At 42.9% G+C, this 10,753-nt stretch overlaps 1 protein-coding gene across 4 annotated transcripts in view; it reads left to right on the top strand.

Annotated features, from left to right (window-relative positions):
- The first annotated feature begins 9,643 nt into the window (after positions 1-9,643).
- mgat3b (beta-1,4-mannosyl-glycoprotein 4-beta-N-acetylglucosaminyltransferase b) overlaps positions 9,644-10,753 on the top strand; it is a 56,952-nt gene continuing 55,842 nt past the window's right edge. For 2 of the 4 annotated variants that reach the window (XM_034298913.2, XM_034298911.2), the window contains exon 1: positions 10,405-10,748. The gene's annotated coding sequence lies outside the window, so the exon portion shown is untranslated. Of the gene's footprint in view, positions 10,378-10,404; positions 10,749-10,753 lie in introns of those variants that run through there. The other 2 variants (XM_026933401.3, XM_026933402.3) reach the window with 2 other exon arrangements.

The raw sequence follows: 10,753 nt of genomic DNA, 5'->3' as shown, positions 1-10,753 counted from the left end.
TGCAAATAAGATGATTTACCATGCAGATTATTCGAAGTGTGTATAGGGAATTGAAATGCTTCTTATACTATGGTAGTATTGTATACTAGTGGTAGAGAGGAATATCATAACTCACAATATTAGATTGTAACTCACTCACACATTACACCACACCAACATGTTAGCTACAAATGCCTCTAATTACAGTTTCATTTGAGCAGACACACTCACTCTCAGCACCTTTCCTGGAAGTTACAGAGAAACAGCTGATAAACTACACACTAATAGCCTTACAAGAAGACTAATGGTGGATAGCCATATGGGAATCTGCAAACTGACAGACCAAACCTGCAGGCTACCACACTAATAATCTCAGAGGTTGGAAAATGTCTGGTGTACACAAAGCTTGATTAGAAACAGGACATTTCGTGCAGAAGTCCATCAGCTGCACACTGACATGTGATACACTTCAGCTGATGAAGCACAGAAATGGCCTGTCTCCCAGCTCTTTTTTTTTTTTTTTTTTACTCTAGTGTGTGCCTGTATAGGTTGAATGGGGATAGACTAATAAGTTTTCATGTTTACACACCTACACAATGTCCACTCTGTGTGTTTATATACATCTACACAATACCCACTCTGTACAACAGTATACACCTACAGAATGCCCACTCTGTACAACAGTATACACCTACACAATGCCCACTCTGTGTGTTTATATACACCTACACAATGCCCACTCTGTGTGTTTATATACATCTACACAATGCCCACTCTGTACACCAGTATACACCTACACAATGCCCACTCTGTGTGTTTATATACATCTACACAATGCCCACTCTGTACACCAGTATACATCTACACAATGCCCACTCTGTGTGTTTATATACATCATCACAATGCCCACTCTGTGTGTTTATATACATCTACACAATGTCCACTCTGTGTGTTTATATACATCATCACAATGCCCACTCTGTGTGTTTATATACATCTACACAATGCCCACTCTGTGTGTTTATATACATCTACACAATGTCCACTCTGTGTGTTTATATACATCTACACAATGCCCACTCTGTGTGTTTATATACATCATCACAATGCCCACTCTATGTGTTTATATACATCTACACAATGCCCACTCTGTGTGTTTATATACATCATCACAATGCCCACTCTGTACACCAGTATACATCTACACAATGCCCACTCTGTGTGTTTATATACATCATCACAATGCCCACTCTGTGTGTTTATATACATCTACACAATGCCCACTCTGTGTGTTTATATACATCTACACAATGTCCACTCTGTACACCAGTATACATCTACACAATGCCCACTCTGTGTGTTTATATACATCATCACAATGCCCACTCTATGTGTTTATATACATCTACACAATGCCCACTCTGTGTGTTTATATACATCATCACAATGCCCACTCTGTGTGTTTATATACATCTACACAATGCCCACTCTGTGTGTTTATATACATCTACACAATGTCCACTCTGTGTGTTTATATACATCTACACAATGTCCACTCTGTGTGTTTATATACATCATCACAATGCCCACTCTGTGTGTTTATATACATCTACACAATGCCCACTCTGTGTGTTTATATACATCTACACAATGTCCACTCTGTGTGTTTATATACATCATCACAATGCCCACTCTGTGTGTTTATATACATCTACACAATGTCCACTCTGTATGTTTATATACACCTACACAATGTCCACTCTGTAAGTTTATATACATCTACACAATGCCCACTCTGTATGTTTATATACACCTACACAATGCCCACTCTGTACAACAGTATACATCTACACAATGCCCACTCTGTGTGTTTATATACATCTACACAATGCCCACTCTGTACAACAGTATACATCTACACAATGCCCACTCTGTGTGTTTATATACATCTACACAATGCCCACTCTGTGTGTTTATATACATCTACACAATGCCCACTCTGTATGTTTATATACATCTACACAATGCCCACTCTGCACACCAATATACACCTACACAATGCCCACTCTGCACACCAATATACACCTACACAATGCCCACTCTGCACACCAATATACACCTACACAATGTCCACTCTGTACACCAATATACACCTACACAATGCCCACTCTGTACACCACTATACACCTACACAATGTCCACTCTGTACACCAATATACACATACACAATGCCCACTCTGTACACCAATATACATCTACACAATGTCCACTCTGTACACCAATATATATCTACACAATGTCCACTCTGTACACCAATATACACCTACACAATGTCCACTCTGTACACCAATATACACATACACAATGCCCACTCTGTACACCAATATACATCTACACAATGTCCACTCTGTACACCAATATACACCTACACAATGCCCACTCTGTATGTTTATATACACCTACACAATGCCCACTCTGTACACCAATATACACCTACACAATGCCCACTCTGTATGTTTATATATATCTACACAATGCCCACTCTGTACACCACTGTACACCTACACAATGCCCACTCTGTACACCAATATACACCTACACAATGTCCACTCTGTACACCAATATACACCTACACAATGCCCACTCTGTACACCAATATACACCTACACAATGCCCACTCTGTACACCAATATACACCTACACAATGCCCACTCTGTATGTTTATATACATCTACACAATGCCCACTCTGTACACCAATATACACCTACACAATGCCCACTCTGTACACCAATATACACCTACACAATGCCCACTCTGTATGTTTATATACATCTACACAATGCCCACTCTGTACACCAATATACACCTACACAATGCCCACTCTGTACACCGCTATACATCTACACAATGCCCACTCTGTACACCAATATACACCTACACAATGCCCACTCTGTACACCAATATACACCTACACAATGCCCACTCTGTATGTTTATATACATCTACACAATGTCCACTCTGTGCACCAATATACACCTACACAATGCCCACTCTGTACACCACTATACATCTACACAATGCCCACTCTGTACACCACTATACATCTACACAATGCCCACTCTGTACACCAATATACACCTATACAATGCCCACTCTGTATGTTTATATACAGCTACACAATGCCCACTCTGTACACCAGTATACACCTACACAATGCCCACTCTGTACACCAATGTACATCTACACAATGCCCACTCTGTACACCAATATACATCTACACAATGTCCACTCTGTGCACCAGTATACACCTACACAATGCCCACTCTGTACACCACTATACATCTACACAATGCCCACTCTGTACACCACTATACATCTACACAATGCCCACTCTGTACACCACTATACATCTACACAATGCCCACTCTGTATGTTTATATACAGCTACACAATGCCCACTCTGTACACCACTATACATCTACACAATGCCCACTCTGTACACCAATATACACCTACACAATGCCCACTCTGTACACCAATGTACATCTACACAATGCCCACTCTGTACACCAATATACACCTACACAATGCCCACTCTGTACATCAGTATACACCTACACAATGTCCACTCTGTACACCAATATACATCTACACAATGCCCACTCTGTATGTTTATATACATCTACACAATGCCCACTCTGTACACCAATATACACCTACACAATGCCCACTCTGTACACCAATATATATCTACACAATGCCCACTCTGTACACCAATATTCATCTACACAATGCCCACTCTGTACACCAATATACACCTACACAATGTCCACTCTGTACACCAATATATATCTACACAATGCCCACTCTGTACACCAATATATATCTACACAATGCCCACTCTGTACACCACTATATATCTACACAATGCCCACTCTGTACACCAATATACACCTACACAATGCCCACTCTGTACACCAATATACATCTACACAATGTCCACTCTGTACACCAGTATACACCTACACAATGCCCACTCTGTACACCACTATACATCTACACAATGCCCACTCTGTACACCACTATACATCTACACAATGCCCACTCTGTACACCAATATACACCTATACAATGCCCACTCTGTATGTTTATATACAGCTACACAATGCCCACTCTGTACACCAGTATACACCTACACAATGCCCACTCTGTACACCAATATACACCTACACAATGCCCACTCTGTACACCAATGTACATCTACACAATGCCCACTCTGTACACCAATGTACATCTACACAATGCCCACTCTGTACACCAATATACACCTACACAATGCCCACTCTGTACACCAATATACACCTACACAATGCCCACTCTGTATGTTTATATACATCTACACAATGCCCACTCTGTACACCACTATACATCTACACAATGCCCACTCTGTACACCGCTATACATCTACACAATGCCCACTCTGTACACCAATATACACCTATACAATGCCCACTCTGTATGTTTATATACAGCTACACAATGCCCACTCTGTACACCAGTATACACCTACACAATGCCCACTCTGTACACCAATGTACATCTACACAATGCCCACTCTGTACACCAATATACATCTACACAATGTCCACTCTGTGCACCAGTATACACCTACACAATGCCACTCTGTACACCACTATACATCTACACAATGCCCACTCTGTACACCACTATACATCTACACAATGCCCACTCTGTACACCACTATACATCTACACAATGCCCACTCTGTATGTTTATATACAGCTACACAATGCCCACTCTGTACACCACTATACATCTACACAATGCCCACTCTGTACACCAATATACACCTACACAATGCCCACTCTGTACACCAATGTACATCTACACAATGCCCACTCTGTACACCAATATACACCTACACAATGCCCACTCTGTACATCAGTATACACCTACACAATGTCCACTCTGTACACCAATATACATCTACACAATGCCCACTCTGTATGTTTATATACATCTACACAATGCCCACTCTGTACACCAATATACACCTACACAATGCCCACTCTGTACACCAATATATATCTACACAATGCCCACTCTGTACACCAATATTCATCTACACAATGCCCACTCTGTACACCAATATACACCTACACAATGTCCACTCTGTACACCAATATATATCTACACAATGCCCACTCTGTACACCAATATATATCTACACAATGCCCACTCTGTACACCACTATATATCTACACAATGCCCACTCTGTACACCAATATACACCTACACAATGCCCACTCTGTACACCAATATACATCTACACAATGTCCACTCTGTACACCAGTATACACCTACACAATGCCCACTCTGTACACCACTATACATCTACACAATGCCCACTCTGTACACCACTATACATCTACACAATGCCCACTCTGTACACCAATATACACCTATACAATGCCCACTCTGTATGTTTATATACAGCTACACAATGCCCACTCTGTACACCAGTATACACCTACACAATGCCCACTCTGTACACCAATATACACCTACACAATGCCCACTCTGTACACCAATGTACATCTACACAATGCCCACTCTGTACACCAATGTACATCTACACAATGCCCACTCTGTACACCAATATACACCTACACAATGCCCACTCTGTACACCAATATACACCTACACAATGCCCACTCTGTATGTTTATATACATCTACACAATGCCCACTCTGTACACCACTATACATCTACACAATGCCCACTCTGTACACCGCTATACATCTACACAATGCCCACTCTGTACACCAATATACACCTATACAATGCCCACTCTGTATGTTTATATACAGCTACACAATGCCCACTCTGTACACCAGTATACACCTACACAATGCCCACTCTGTACACCAATGTACATCTACACAATGCCCACTCTGTACACCAATATACATCTACACAATGTCCACTCTGTACACCAGTATACACCTACACAATGCCCACTCTGTACACCACTATACATCTACACAATGCCCACTCTGTACACCAATATACACCTATACAATGCCCACTCTGTATGTTTATATACAGCTACACAATGCCCACTCTGTACACCAGTATACACCTACACAATGCCCACTCTGTACACCAGTATACACCTACACAATGCCCACTCTGTACACCAATGTACATCTACACAATGCCCACTCTGTACACCAATATACATCTACACAATGCCCACTCTGTACACCAATATACACCTATACAATGCCCACTCTGTATGTTTATATACAGCTACACAATGCCCACTCTGTACACCAGTATACACCTACACAATGCCCACTCTGTACACCAGTATACACCTACACAATGCCCACTCTGTACACCAATGTACATCTACACAATGCCCACTCTGTACACCAATATACATCTACACAATGCCCACTCTGTACACCAATATACACCTATACAATGCCCACTCTGTATGTTTATATACAGCTACACAATGCCCACTCTGTACACCAGTATACACCTACACAATGCCCACTCTGTACACCAATGTACATCTACACAATGCCCACTCTGTACACCAATGTACATCTACACAATGCCCACTCTGTACACCAATATACACCTACACAATGTCCACTCTGTACACCAGTATACACCTACACAATGCCCACTCTGTACACCACTTTACATCTACACAATGCCCACTCTGTACACCACTATACATCTACACAATGCCCACTCTGTACACCAATATACACCTATACAATGCCCACTCTGTATGTTTATATACAGCTACACAATGCCCACTCTGTACACCAGTATACACCTACACAATGCCCACTCTGTACACCAATGTACATCTACACAATGCCCACTCTGTACACCAATGTACATCTACACAATGCCCACTCTGTACACCAATATACACCTACACAATGCCCACTCTGTACACCAATATACACCTACACAATGCCCACTCTGTACATCAGTATACACCTACACAATGTCCACTCTGTATACCAATATACATCTACACAATGCCCACTCTGTACACCAATATACACCTACACAATGCCCACTCTGTACACCAATATATATCTACACAATGCCCACTCTGTACACCAATATTCATCTACACAATGCCCACTCTGTACACCAATATACACCTACACAATGCCCACTCTGTACACCAATATACACCTACACAATGCCCACTCTGTACATCAGTATACACCTACACAATGTCCACTCTGTACACCAATATACATCTACACAATGCCCACTCTGTACACCACTATACATCTACACAATGCCCACTCTGTACACCAATATACACCTATACAATGCCCACTCTGTATGTTTATATACAGCTACACAATGCCCACTCTGTACACCAGTATACACCTACACAATGCCCACTCTGTACACCAGTATACACCTACACAATGCCCACTCTGTACACCAATGTACATCTACACAATGCCCACTCTGTACACCAATATACATCTACACAATGCCCACTCTGTACACCAATATACACCTATACAATGCCCACTCTGTATGTTTATATACAGCTACACAATGCCCACTCTGTACACCAGTATACACCTACACAATGCCCACTCTGTACACCAATGTACATCTACACAATGCCCACTCTGTACACCAATGTACATCTACACAATGCCCACTCTGTACACCAATATACACCTACACAATGTCCACTCTGTACACCAGTATACACCTACACAATGCCCACTCTGTACACCACTATACATCTACACAATGCCCACTCTGTACACCACTATACATCTACACAATGCCCACTCTGTACACCAATATACACCTATACAATGCCCACTCTGTATGTTTATATACAGCTACACAATGCCCACTCTGTACACCAGTATACACCTACACAATGCCCACTCTGTACACCAATGTACATCTACACAATGCCCACTCTGTACACCAATGTACATCTACACAATGCCCACTCTGTACACCAATATACACCTACACAATGCCCACTCTGTACACCAATATACACCTACACAATGCCCACTCTGTACATCAGTATACACCTACACAATGTCCACTCTGTATACCAATATACATCTACACAATGCCCACTCTGTACACCAATATACACCTACACAATGCCCACTCTGTACACCAATATATATCTACACAATGCCCACTCTGTACACCAATATTCATCTACACAATGCCCACTCTGTACACCAATATACACCTACACAATGCCCACTCTGTACACCAATATACACCTACACAATGCCCACTCTGTACATCAGTATACACCTACACAATGTCCACTCTGTACACCAATATACATCTACACAATGCCCACTCTGGACACCAATATACACCTACACAATGCCCACTCTGTACACCAATATTCATCTACACAATGCCCACTCTGTACACCAATATATATCTACACAATGCCCACTCTGTACACCACTATACACCTACACAATGTCCACTCTGTACACCAATATACACCTACACAATGTCCACTCTGTACACCAATATACATCTACACAATGCCCACTCTGTACACCAATATACAGCTACACAATGCCCACTCTGTACACCTACACAATGTCCACTCTGTACACCAATATACATCTACACAATGCCCACTCTGTACACCACAATACATCTACACAATGTCCACTCTGTACACCACTATACATCTACACAATGCCCAGGAGATCAGCAGTTTCTGAAATACTTAAACCAGCCCAACTGATACCAACATCCATGCCACAATCAAAGTCACAGAGCTCCCACTTTTTCTTCATTCTGATGTTTGATGTGAAAATACCCTGAAGCTCTTGACCTGCATCTGCATGATTTTTTTTTTTTTGCATTGCACTGCTGCCACTATTACTGTTCCTAATAAAGTGGACGGTGAGTGTACACCTACACAACGTCCACTCTGTAAACTAATACACATCTACGCAACATTCACTTTGTATACCCATATACACCTAGCCATTTCATGGAAAGAACATGAAGCCACCAGCAGTGCATGTTAATAACAACAACAGTCCGTGGCATATTGACTGTGGGTAGCTGTTGCTACCAGTCGAGTTGGGAAATTTCAGAAACTCCTCCACACTTCCTCATAGACTGAATATTTCAGAACCTTGAAACTGAAATATATGGATCCACCCACTATAGTCACAAAAAGCTGAAGGATTTTTGAACAAAAAATATTTTGCACAACTGATAAAAAAGATAGAAAAATGTGCTGTGTAATTGCAGTGGACCTGTAATGATCCTAATTACTGTGGCTGAATAATGATTGTTTTTTTGACACTTTTTATTTATTTATGAACAATTCAGTGGAGATTTTTCTCATAACATTAGTGCAGTGCTGTTACTTTCCTCTGTCTGTACTATATGAAATGTTAGTTATCCACTTCCTGTATATTCTCCTGTAGCTCAGTGCTCGGGTTGTGTTTACAATGTTGTTATTTGGGTGTGCACACGCCCCTCTGCCCCCTCTCCTCCCTCCGCCCCCATGAGCGCGCGTGTGTGTGTGTGTGTGTGTGTATGTGTGTGTGTGTGTGTGTTAGGCGACCAAACTGGGAGGAGGAGCCGTGGGCTCGTGCGATGCCCCTTCCCTTCCCCCCTCCCTCTCCTTCGTATTCTTTTCAAGAGAGAGTGAAAATAACGGCGCGCGCGGGGGGGGAGCTGTTGGTGGTGCTGCTGCGCGAGCGGAAAGGCGTCATTTTAGCCCAAATACGAGTCACGCAAAGAGCGGCGCGAGCGTCGGCGAACACACGCCGAGCAAGAACGCGAAGAAAAGGGGTGGCGCCGTGAAAACGTCAAAAAAAAAAAAAAAAAAAAATTGGGGTGCTTTGAAGGGCACGAGCGTCGGTTTCCTGTTCTACTCCGTCCGCATCAACATCATCATCATCACCATCATCATCATCATCAGCAGCAGCAGCAGCAGAGGGATCGGGATGGCTGCGACTTCCTCTTCTTCTTCCTCAGTGATCTACCGCACGAGGCATCGCCAGGGCTGCGGCGTCGGTGCGCGGTCGCACGCGGGCGTCGTGTTCACGCGCGGCTGTCAGTGAAGCGCCTCCCCAGAGCAGCAGGTTCGCTCGCGCTTCCCCGCTGAGGATCCGGAAGGCAGGCCGCCGTCCCAAATTTCTCTTTCGATTTGAACGAAAAGCATGCGACTGTGTCCTGATCACCGGAACTGCACGTCGGTTTAAGTTGAAGCGCGCTCGAGCCAAAACAAAGACCGGATCTTCTTCGCTTTTAGCTTTCAGTGAATCTCTGGAGACCCCCAGACCGGGCGATGGGTAAGTGTGATCCCCTTACACACTCCTGTCATTACACACACACACACACACACACACACACACACGCGCGCGCGCGCGCGCGCACACTGCGTCTCATCAGGGTGAGCATGCACACGCGCGCGCATGTGTGTGTAATTTTCCAAAGCTGTTTGAATGCAGTGTTACCTCGATCTGAAGGCGCACGTGATGATTGACACGTGACAATCAACATCAGTTACTTATAGGCTACACTCTAGTCAGGTTCATCACTCTTACAGAGTAATCTGTGCAAATGTTCCAGATGATTCCGGGTTTTCTGAGGTCAAGCCATGCCTCTTGTCAAAGCAGAAATTTCTAACAAAACACTGCAGCTGCATACAATCCCAAGACAGGTCAG

The sequence above is a fragment of the Pangasianodon hypophthalmus genome, chromosome 2 (assembly GCF_027358585.1).
Source record: "Pangasianodon hypophthalmus isolate fPanHyp1 chromosome 2, fPanHyp1.pri, whole genome shotgun sequence".
Taxonomy (NCBI): Eukaryota; Metazoa; Chordata; class Actinopteri; order Siluriformes; family Pangasiidae; genus Pangasianodon; species Pangasianodon hypophthalmus.
This window is presented reverse-complemented; position numbering and strand designations above follow the sequence as displayed.